The sequence below is a fragment of the Cherax quadricarinatus genome, chromosome 91, assembly GCF_038502225.1.
Source record: "Cherax quadricarinatus isolate ZL_2023a chromosome 91, ASM3850222v1, whole genome shotgun sequence".
Lineage (NCBI taxonomy): Eukaryota > Metazoa > Arthropoda > Malacostraca > Decapoda > Parastacidae > Cherax > Cherax quadricarinatus.
In genome coordinates this window covers 1,708,249-1,720,345 of record NC_091382.1, presented here as the reverse complement: position 1 = coordinate 1,720,345, position 12,097 = coordinate 1,708,249, and the positions used below count along the sequence as shown (strand labels likewise).

The 12,097-nt window shown below is 42.3% G+C and overlaps 1 protein-coding gene across 3 annotated transcripts in view; it reads left to right on the top strand.

Annotated features, from left to right (window-relative positions):
* LOC128704926 (protein split ends-like) overlaps positions 1 to 12,097 on the top strand; it is a 407,345-nt gene that overhangs the window by 101,185 nt on the left and 294,063 nt on the right. The window lies entirely within an intron of this gene.

Here is a 12,097-nt window from a genome sequence, read left to right as displayed (position 1 = left end):
CACCTGGGTGGTAAAACCTTGGTAATAAATACCGACAAGTTGGTTTAGAAAGACACGTAAGCAAACACTATAACATATTTATTAGAAAACGTTTCGGTCCTGGGACCTTGATCAAGGTCCCAGGACCGAAACGTTTTCTAATAAATATGTTATAGTGTTTGCTTACGTGTCTTTCTAAACCAACACCTGGGTACATTTATGAAGATGTTCACATCGTCTTCCAGAGGGAACTGGATAAGTTACTCAGCTCAGTGCCTGACCAGCCAGGCTGTGGTTTGTACATAGGGCTGCGTGCGATCAGCAGTAACAGGGTTGGTGGTATTTTCCGTCATCAGTCAACAGTGTCTCTGTAGTACGCTCCCGTCTACCTGGAGGGTATTCCGGGGATCAGCGCCCCCGCGGCCCTGTCCACGACCAGGCTTCCCGGTGGACCAGGGCCTGATTAACCAGGATGTTACTGCTGGCCGCACGTAATCCAACGTACGAACCACAGCCCGGCTGATCCGGCACTGACTTTAATTATCTGTCCAGCTCCCTCTTGTCAGTTTGGGTTTGAGAAGGACTTGCTTGGTATGGACCAGTAGGCCTGTTGCAGTGTTCCTTCTTTATGTTCTCACACTCCCATTTCTGCCTTCCTTTCCTCCTCTGTTCTTGTTGTCAGAGTATCTTCACTCATTTTAGCTATCACCGAAGGTGTTTTTACTCTGCCTTTAGTCTGTTTCCACATTTCTTTATCGTTTACTACTTCCATTGTCTTTTATCAGTGCTATCACTGTTATTTTCATTCAGCTGATCATCATATCTTGATTTTCTTTCTTCCTTTGACCTCTACTTCTGTTCCCCCACTTTCTATTCTTTCTCTTTTTCATGCTTTCTAACCCTAAGCTCGTCAGTTAAGCTTTCTTTCTGCTTTAATTTCCTTTTTCATCACTAAAGTTACCTCCTGTTCATTTTTTGACAAAATTATTCTTTTCTGATTCTGTGTCTCAAGTTAAACCTTGAAGGTATTGATAGTAAGTTTGTCCATGCTTTGTGTCCCAAGTCCTGACTAGTGAGACTTATACTCCTCAAAATTTGAAGAAACTACTCTCTGTTGTCTAGTATTCCGTGGAGAAGTACGTAGACACGCGTCATTCCACAATATTTAAATACCTATCACTATTGCCTCACTTCAGAAAGGTGTCAGAAAGTCTCAGAAACTTCTGTCTTCGAGTTTTTTCGAGTCTTCCTACTCCCGGAGCCCGACCAGTGGTCCTCAACCAGTGGCCCTCAACATTCTTACACAAGTGGGCCACATTTGGTGGTCAAATATGCGACGAGGGTCGCACAGTTTTGTTGACACTGTGCAACCTAATAAAAGTGAATTCAAAAGTATATCCTGCATAAGGGGAATGACCAATAAACCTCTGACTGTCTTCCAGGAGGGACCTGAGAAGTTCTTCTAATCTGTTCTTGATCAGCCAGAGTGTGGTGCATATACTTCCATGTTGCCAGCACAGACAGCATGATCTATCAAGCCAACAATCAGGTCTGGAACCGCAGGAGAAGTGTCCCCAATGATCGAACTCTTCATTTATCCTTTCACTAAATTCTTGGATCATGATATCTGCATACTGCAATGTACTGTTTTGACTGTTTCAACCATATTTGTGTAATTCTTCCTGGTGTTTCCAATTACTACCTTTCATTCTCTTCCTGTCCTCTCGTGCGTTAGGTTAGGTAAGGTTCGTCAGGAAACAGGACAAGTGTTTCCCGGGTATTAGATGATGACCCGCCGTTGAAGCTTTTGGTCAAAGGACTGATGCCTTCCGCTGGCTTACCGGTCCACCCCTTCAGAAGTTATGGTCATAGTTATAAGCAACATATTGTGAGTTAATGTAGATGGATTGGTGTGAAGTTAAGTTTGGGTGTGTGTTGTGGCAGTGCCAGTTGCTGGTGTTGATGTATCCAGCGTTGCAACAGCTTTTCTGCTTGTATTTGAAGGATCCACTTCTCGAGTATATTTACAGTTGTGATAAGGTTGCAGATGACAGCTCAATCAGAACTGACACCTGTCCGTGTTGCCTACACTAATCTTTTTGCAGCTGACACTACAGACCTACTGATCAGACCTGCACTTAGAATGCCCAGATCAGGTAGATAGTCGCAGTAACACGATTACAAAGCATACCACGGGTGAGGCTTGAACCCGCGGTCAGAGTCGCAAAACTCCAGACTGACGTGTTATCCACTGGGCCAGCTGACCCAGTGTACGACGCATCGGTCTGGAGTTTACAACTCTCTGACCGCGGGTTCAAGCCTCACCCGTGGTCTGGTAAGTTGTTTACCTACGCACCATATACTCATCGTGCAGAACAAGCCACATGGGGGATGAGAATCCTTAGCTCTAGATCTTTCACACACTCGTGCTTCGTCAGGAGCTATGTAATGTTGCAAGACAGCAACAGATAGGTGAAATGCTCTGAGGCAAAGCAGAGGGTACCAGTAGCAGCCAACATATAATATTACCACCACTACAATAACAACTACCCATCCTGTGGGCGGCAGTAAAAACATCTCAGAAGCACGTAATAGATCCAGTGATTGGGCGCCAATTTTCCTTAGCTAAGCAGAAATTACTTTCTACCTTCAGTTTACCTGTACACTGAATTTTGGTGGTCAACCCCGTGGCTCAGTCCCAGTTCAGGCCTTCTAGTTGATCAGACTGTTGGTGCAAGCAGCACACAGTCTTGCTCTGTATCTTGTTCTCGTCAGGAGATAGCAGTTGTTGGTTATATTTTGACTAATATTCTCCTTTTGTAAAGAAATGCGCTTAAATAGCACTGGAACTTCGCTAATTAGTGTCATCCAGTAATCTGCGATTAGTCTTAAAAACCCTCACATTATCACTAAATATATTCTAGGTTTTACTTGCCAATTCTCGCCTTCCAATTAAAGTATTTTTAGATTGAGAGTATACGTCGTAGAGAGGATAATTAGGCAGCATTTACGAAGCTTTGTCGTGAAGCAATTAGCTACTGCGTATACTCGGCGCTGATGAGACACTGCAGCTCCTAGCTGTGGCAGGGTCAAGTCTTGCCACTTAATCTAAAAATAAAAACTCTTCCTCTCATCAAAGCTGTTCTTTTATATTGTGGTATAAAACACCGACAAGATGAAGAATTAGATACCTGTACAACATCTGGGTCTAGAATGAAGATACCCAGATGTTGCACGTGTCTAATTCCTCGTGAAAGATATTCTTAACCTATTTCACCTTCAAAGGTTAACTCAACCTATTTCACCTTCAAAGGTTAACCCTCGACATAGTCTTTCTTATATATACCGTTATTGTTGCTGTTCTTAGCAAGATGGTATAAACAGTCTTCCAGTGGGCAAGTTAGAATAACATGGCGTTCACTGGTGACACGTTCCTACCGCTTAGATACAGAACGAAAAACTCGTGAGAGAGACACACACACGGAGAGAGAGACACACACACACGCGGGGGGAGAGAGACACGGGGAGAGAGAGAAACGCAGAGAAACAGAGAGAGAGAAACACAGAGACAGAGAGAAACACACACAGAAAAACAGAGAGAGAGAGAGAGAGAGAGAGAGAGAGAGACAGAGAGACTATCAAACGCTAGATAATCGCTAAATCTAGCAGAAGTAAGATGTGAAAGATCTGGGTATATTGTCAGCTAATTTTCCTTCAAAGAAAACAAATATCACGAAAGTCAAGAAAATTGTGATGGATAACGAGGACTTTCCAAACAGTGCCAATGATGACACTTGATAAATCACTTGTACAGAGTTGACGGCACCTTTCAGGACAGGAGAGTTATCACAGCTGGAACATAGAGATCATTTACGGCCCTCATGGAGCCCTATACTGGAAACCTTACCTTATATTAAATACCTAAATATGCACTCACTGGAAAGGAGAGAAGTGATATATTTACCTGGAGGTTATTCCGGGGATCAACGCCCCCGCGGCCCGGTCCATGACCAGGCCTCCCGATGGATCAGGGCCTGATCAACTAGGCTGTTACTGCTGGTTGCACGCAGTCCAACGTACGAGCCACAGCCCTGCTGATCCGACACTGACTTTAGGTATCTGTCCAGCTCTCTCTTGAAGGCAGCCAGGAGTTTATTGGCAATTTCCCTAATGCTTGATGGGAGGCTGTTGAACAGTCTTGGGCCCCAGACACTTATGGTGTTTTCCCTTAGTGTACCAATGGCGCCCCTACTTTTTATTGGCGGCATTTTGCATCGCCTGTCCAGTCTTTTACTTTCGTAGGGAGTGATTTCTGTGTGCAGATTTGGGACCATTCCTTCCAAGATTTTCCAAGTGTAGATTATGATATATCTCTCCCTCCTGCGTTCCAACGAGTACAAGTCAAGTGCTTCCAAGCGTTCCCAGTAGTTAAGGTGCTTGACAGAACTTATACGTGCAGTAAAGGATCTCTGTACACTCTCTAGATCTGCGATTTCACCTGCTTTGTATGGAGATGTTAATGTACAGCAGTATTCCAGCCTAGAGAGAACAAGTGATTTGAAAAGGATCATCATGGGCTTGGCATCTCTCGTTTTGAAAGTTCTCATTATCCATCCTATCATTTTCTTTGCACTTGCGATCGTGGCACTGTTGTGATCCTTGAAAGTGAGATCCTCAGACATTACTACTCCCAGGTCCCTTACATTATTTTTCCGCTCTATTGTATGGCCGGAGTCAGTAGTATACTCTGTTCTAGTTATTATCTCCTCCAGTTTTCCATAACGGAGTAGTTGGAATTTGTCCTCATTGAACATCATATTGTTTACCGTTGCCCACTGGAAAACTTTGTTTATATCTTCTTGGAGGTTAACCGCGTCCTCAGCAGATGACAGCCTCATGCAGATCCTAGTATCATCCGCAAAGGATGATACGGTGCTGTGGTGTATATCTCTGTTTATGTCTGATATGAGGATAAGGAATAAGATGGGGGCGAGTACTGTGCCTTGTGGAACAGAGCTCTTCACTATGGCAGCCTCCGATTTAACTCTGTTGACCACTACTCTTTGTGTTCGATTTGTTAGGAAGTTGAAGATCCATCTCCCCACTTTCCCAGTTATTCCTTTAGTACGTATTTTATGGGCTATTACGCCATGATCGCATTTGTCAAATGCTTGAGGGAATAGTCCCAAGTCTGCATCCTGCCATAACATATTGGTGCGAGATATGGGAAAATATGTAAAATAAATCCACTGAAAAGTAGGGGCACCGTGGGCACAAGAGAACATTGTATCAACAGCTGTGGTCCCAGACTGTTTAACACTACCACAAGATATCAGAAACACTGTTTGGACGAGTGTAGACGTCTTCAATAGGGACCCGGACATGCCCCTCCGCCAAGTGCCAGATCAACCAGGTTGAGATGTTTATGCGGACCAGCTGGCCGCTAGCAGTAACAACCTAGTGGGTCAGGCGAGCACAAGACAAGCCTGGCCCCGGGCCGGGCTGCAGGAGTAGCACAACTCTGGAAACTCTACAAACGTTAAACGTTAATCAAAGATCAACGGTCATTGAATACCTACACGAAGCTCAGGTTCTGGAAACAGACAAATGCTGTGTAACGAGAGGGCATTACAGGGTTTGTTTACATCACGTCTGTATTCAGTGTTTACATCACGTCTGTATTCAGTGTTTACATCACGTCTGTATTCAGTGTTTACATCACGTCTGTATTCAGTGTTTACATCACGTCTGTATTCAGTGTTTACATCACGTCTGTATTCAGTGTTTACATCACGTCTGTATTCAGTGTTTACATCACGTCTGTATTCAGTGTTTACATCACGTCTGTATTCAGTGTTTACATCACGTCTGTATTCAGTGTTTACATCACGTCTGTATTCAGTGTTTACATCACGTCTGTATTCAGTGTTTACATCACGTCTGTATTCAGTGTTTACATCACGTCTGTATTCAGTGTTTACATCACGTCTGTATTCAATGTTTACATCACGTCTGTATTTAAGACCACTACTCTAAGAACTCAGAAGTCGAGTGTTTTATTCGTCAGGGACGAGTCAGGTGACACGGGTCTTCGTGGTGCCTGTGCTGCAGCGAAGACTCGAGGAGAGTCCTGGCTTACCCGTGCCGGGTACCCAGTACCCGTGCTGTACTGGGTATTCTTAGTGACACGTTATAAGAATATAAGAAAGAAGGAACACTGTAGCAGGCCTACTGGCCCATCCTGGCCAAGTCCAAGTTACCTACTGGCCCATCCTGGCCAAGTCCAAGTTACCTACTGGCCCATCCTGGCCAAGTCCAAGTTACCTACTGGCCCATCCTGGCCAAGCCCAAGTTACCTACTGGCCAAGTCCAAGTCACCTACTGGCCCATCTTGACCAAGTCCAAGTCACTTACTGGCCCATCCTGGCCAAGTCCAAGTCACCTACTGGCCCATCCTGGCCAAGTCTAAGTCACCTACTGGCCCATCCTGTCCAAGTCCAAGCTACTCAGGTCCAACTCACACCCACCCACTCATGTGTGCGCACAGAAGCTGAAATGTGTACATACAGAGTCGAGCACAGCAGTGGACCTACTGAGTAGATGGTATGACCTGCCAACTATCTACTGAGTAGATAGTTGTTAGGTCCAACTTGTACCCACTCGTGTACCTGTAACACCTATTTTTCATAGCTGCTTCAGACTTTGTTTACCTCGTCTACGTTTATTGCCAGACTAATGTTGCACTATATTCTCTCTAAACTTAAATTTATCCAGTTTAAATAAGCTTTGTAAGTCCTGTTTTGGTTACGTACTTATAGAACTTAGATTTATTTTCTTAATAGGTGTGTGTGTACTCACCTATTTTTGGTTGCAGGGGTCGAGTCTTAGCTCCTGGCCCCGCCTCTTCACCGGTTGCTACTGTGTGTGTGTGTGTGTGTTTGTGTGTGTGTATGTTGTGTATGTTGTGTGTTTGTGTGTGTGTGTGTTTGTGTATGTGTGTGTGTGTGTTTGTGTGTGTGTATGTTGTGTGTATATGTTGTGTGTTTGTGTGTGTGTTTGTATATGTTGTGTGTGTGTGTGTGTGTGTTTGTGTGTGTGTGTGTGTGTGTGTGTTTGTGTGTATGTTGTGTGTGTTTGTGTGTGTGTTTGTGTTTGTGTATGTGTGTGTGTGTTTGTGTGTGTGTATGTTTGTGTGTGTGTGTGTGTGTGTATGTTGTGTGTGTGTGTGTTTGTGTGTATGTTGTGTGTGTGTGTGTGTGTATGTTGTGTGTGTGTGTGTGTGTGTGTGTGTATGTTGTGTGTGTATGTTGTGTGTGTTTGTGTGTGTATGTTGTGTGTGTGTGTATGTAGTGTGTGTGTGTGTGTGTGTGTGTGTGTGTGTGTGTGTGTGTGTGTACCGTAAGTAATAATATGTAGCCATCATGGATGTTATGTATACTCTGATGACAGGATGGGAACCTCTCTGTATAGTCGCTCCATTATCACTTAGTTACCTGTAGCTTCAACATCACCTGTTGAAAATTAAATAACATCTTGAAGCTCTTATAAACGTTGCCTCATACATCCCCTTACTTATGTTAAATTATGACATCTAAAATAGGAAGAATATAGCAAGTGGTGTAACAAGAGAGTATCAGAAGGAAGATGAGATAAACAAGTTACTCAAATGGAATATTTGGTGATACATTCACATTTAGCTAGTAACTAGTGGAACTAATTAGACTGGAAGGTACCCTTGATCTTATTTATATTGGTATGGAACACAAGTGTCATAATGAACTCAAACCACAACCTAATGAAGATCACACTTGAAGATTGAGACACTTATGCTGCATATGGGAATCTTTATTCAGGAAACGTTTCGCCACACAGTGGCTTCATCAGTCCAATATAAAGAGGAAGGCGTAAGGAGAGGAGGAGAATGAGGTAATCAGTCCCTCAACCTGGAGTCGATGTGTTCAGTCCATCAATCTTGTAGAATGTACAGCATAGGGCCGTAGACGTGGCTTATATACTGTAGTGAGGTGAGGTGAAGCAGGCGGAGCCGGGGTCATAGTGGTACCATCCACTAGTCGAAGTAGGTCTTCGTCCAAAGGTTGAACAAGTGTTGAAGAATTCTTTGTAACAAGATCCCATGATGCTGCAGTGTCCGACAGTTGTGATGAATGGTTTGAAAAACCGACATGTTGAAGATTGAGACACTTATGCTGCATAAGTGTCTCAATCTTCAACTTGTCGGTTTTTCAAACCATTCATCACAAAAGATCAGACTTGTATACACTCTGATCTTGTAGCAAAACACAGGCTTGAGGATGTAGTCAGATTTAACTTCTACGAGAAATACATCAACTGGGATTAAAATAAATTTATTATGACTTAGATGCCAGATCAGCCAGGCTGTGATGAATGTGGGGCAGCGGGCCTCCAGCAGCAACAGCCTGGTTGACCAGGCAAGCACCAGACGAGCCTGACCCATGGCCGGGCTCAGAGAGTAGATAAACTCTCGAAACTCTTCAAAGGTACATCGGAGATACGGTAGATTTGCTGGGACGATAGATATTGAAAAGCCAGGGACCTTGGGTGATAAGGACAGTAATAGGTTTAGTAGAAAAACAGAAATGAGCAGGAAGGGTAAAGAGAAAGGAGAGTCTTTCAATGTTTATTATGCTAATTGCCGTAGTGCTAGGAATAAGATGGACGAGTTGAGATTAGTTGCTAGTGTAGGTAACATTGATGTATTTGCCTTAACTGAGACGTGGTTTAATTCAAAAAGTCGGGACATGCCTGCGGAATGTCATATTCAGGGTTTTAAATTGTTCCAAGAAGATAGAAGTATTGGGAGGGGGGGTGGGGTGGCATTGTATGTCCGAGATCGCTTGAACTGTTGCATAAAAACGGGTATTAAGTCTGAAGTAACACATACAGAGTCTGTTTGGATAGAATTTTCAGAGGGGCATGAAAAACTGATTTTAGGAGTGATATACCGTCCCCCAAACTTAGATAGGGACCAAGGGAAACTACTATGGGAGGAAATTGTTAAGGCCACAAGGCACGATAATGTAGTAATTCTAGGAGACTTTAACTTTAGTCATGTTGATTGGAATTTCTTGACTGGGAATTTAGAATCATACGACTTCTTAGAAGTATTTCAGGATTGTTTTTTGAAGCAGTTTGTGACAGAACCTACAAGGGGAAATAGCCTGCTTGACTTAGTTATGTCAAACAATGAATCCCTTGTTAATAATTTAGAAATTTCAGAGGAACTGGGTGCTAGCGACCACAAATCAATCACATTTAGCATTGAATGGAAGTACGATAGTAGCGATAATTCAGTAACAGTCCCAGATTTTCGCTTAGCAGATTACGATGGGCTTAGAGAACACTTATCATCTGTTGACTGGGGTAACGAAGAGAGCTATCAATATGACAGTTTTCTGAACACTATACATGCTGCTCAAGGAGCGTTTATCCCATATAAAGAAATTAGATCAAATAGAAATGACCCAAAATGGATGAATAATAGGCTCAAATATCTACTAGGGCATAAGAAAGGAATTTATAGGCGTATCAAAAGAGGTGAGGGTCATCTTATGAATCAGTATATTGACATTAAGAGGGACATTAAAAAGGGGATAAGAAAAGCTAAAAGGGACTATGAAATTAAAGTTGCTAGGGATTCTAAAACTAACCCAAAAAGTTTTTTCCAGGTCTATAGAACAAAAGTTAGAGATAAGATAGGTCCCCTTAAAAATAACTATGGGCACCTTACTGACAAAGAGAATGAAATGTGCTTGATTTTAAATAATTATTTTCTCTCAGTTTTTACACAGGAAGACATTAACAATATTCCAGTAATTAATTTTTACAGTGGGCTAGAAGAAGATAAATTATGTAACATCACAGTCACTAGTGAGATGGTTGTGAGGCAGATAGACAGACTGAAGCAAAATAAGTCGCCGGGTCCTGATGAGGTTTTTTCAAGGGTTCTTAAGGAATGCAAAATGGAACTCTGTGAACCATTAACTAATATTTTTAATTTATCTCTTCAAACAGGTGTAGTGTCTGATATGTGGAAGATGGCTAATGTAATTCCTATTTTTAAAACAGGGGACAAGTCGTTACCGTCAAATTATCGCCCAATAAGCCTGACCTCAATTGTAGGCAAATTACTAGAGTCAATTATAGCTGAGATTATAAGAAGCCATCTCGATAAGCATAGCTTGATTAATGATACTCAGCATGGATTCACAAGAGGCCGGTCTTGTCTAACTAATTTATTAACTTTCTTCAGTAAAGCTTTTGAGGCTGTTGACCACAATAAAGAATTTGATATTATTTACTTAGATTTTAGTAAGGCTTTTGATAGAGTTCCGCACCATAGACTGTTAAAGAAAGTGGCAGCTCATGGCATTGGGGGAAAAGTGCTCTCGTGGATCGAGTCATGGCTCACTGACAGGAAGCAGAGAGTGTCCATAAATGGGGTTAAGTCCGAGTGGGGATCTGTAACAAGTGGCGTTCCACAGGGATCAGTCTTGGGCCCGTTGTTGTTTATAATATATATCAATGATCTTGATGAGGGAATTACTAGTGATATGAGCAAATTCGCCGATGACACAAAGATAGGTAGGATAATTGATTCAAACGTAGATGTTATGGAACTTCAGGAGGATTTAAACAAACTCCATTCTTGGTCAGAAAAGTGGCAGATGCAGTTCAATGTAGATAAATGCAAGGTTCTGAAGCTTGGGAGTGCCCATAATCCTAGTACTTATAAGTTAAATGATGTAGAACTTAGCCATACAGATTGCGAAAAGGACTTGGGGGTTATGGTGAGCAGCAACCTTAAACCAAGACAGCAATGCCTAAGCGTACGTAATAAGGCAAATAGATTACTGGGATTTATATCAAGAAGTGTAAGCAACAGAAGTCCAGAGGTCATACTGCAGCTTTATACATCATTAGTAAGGCCTCACCTAGATTATGCAGCTCAGTTCTGGTCTCCGTATTACAAAATGGACATAAATTCGTTAGAAAATATTCAGCGTAGGATGACTAAATTAATACATAGCATTAGAAATCTTCCTTATGAAGAAAGATTGAAGACTCTTAAGTTACATTCACTTGTTAGACGAAGAATGAGGGGAGACCTGATCGAAGTGTATAAGTGGAAGATAGGTATTAATAAAGGGGATATTAATAAGGTCTTGAGGATGTCTCTCCAAGAGAGAACCCGCAGTAATGGATTTAAATTAGATAAGTTTAGATTTAGAAAGGACATAGGAAAGTATTGGTTTGGAAATAGGGTAGTTGATGAGTGGAACAGTCTACCTAGTTGGGTTATTGAGGCTGGGACTTTGGGTAGTTTCAAATCTAGGTTGGATAAGTACATGAGTGGGAGGGGTTGGATTTGAGTGGGACTTTCACATCAGAGCTTATTTCTTGGGTGGCATTGAAAATTGGGTTGGGCAAATGTTTTGTTAGTGGGATGAATTGTAAAGGACCTGCCTAGTATGGGCCAGCAGGCCTCCTGCAGTGTTCCTCCTTTCTTATGTTCTTATGTTAAGTAACATGGATTTGAACGAGTGTCGGAGAGAATGATCTTAATGACATTACAAGTATGCTCCATACTCACCATTAAGTAAAAATATGCAAGTTGGAGACTCTCCCTCAACAGAAGAACAAGAATAAATAAATAAATAACAAAAAGGTACAATACCGTGACTGGAACGATACACGAATAACCCGCACATAAAAGAGAGAAGCTTACGACGACGTTTCGGTCCGACTTGGACCATTGACTGCAGACTTTCCGAAGAACGAGGAGAAACGCTAGTTACAAAAATGTATAATATTGAGCTTAAACTGAATGCATCATAGTCTGAGAGACTGGGGAAGATAATACAGCAGTATATGGTTGCTTTGCCTGGCTACTTGTGTATTGTGCATCCCTAAACCCATCCTGTGAGTGGTAGCGCCAAAAAAAAAAAAAACAGGCTTACAGAGCATGGAAAATATAGAAGGCAGAGAACTCGAGAAAACAAGGAATTAAGCAGAAGAACCAGAAACGAATATGCATGGCTGAGAGAGATCCAGCGGATAATATTAAAGTTATCGAAAT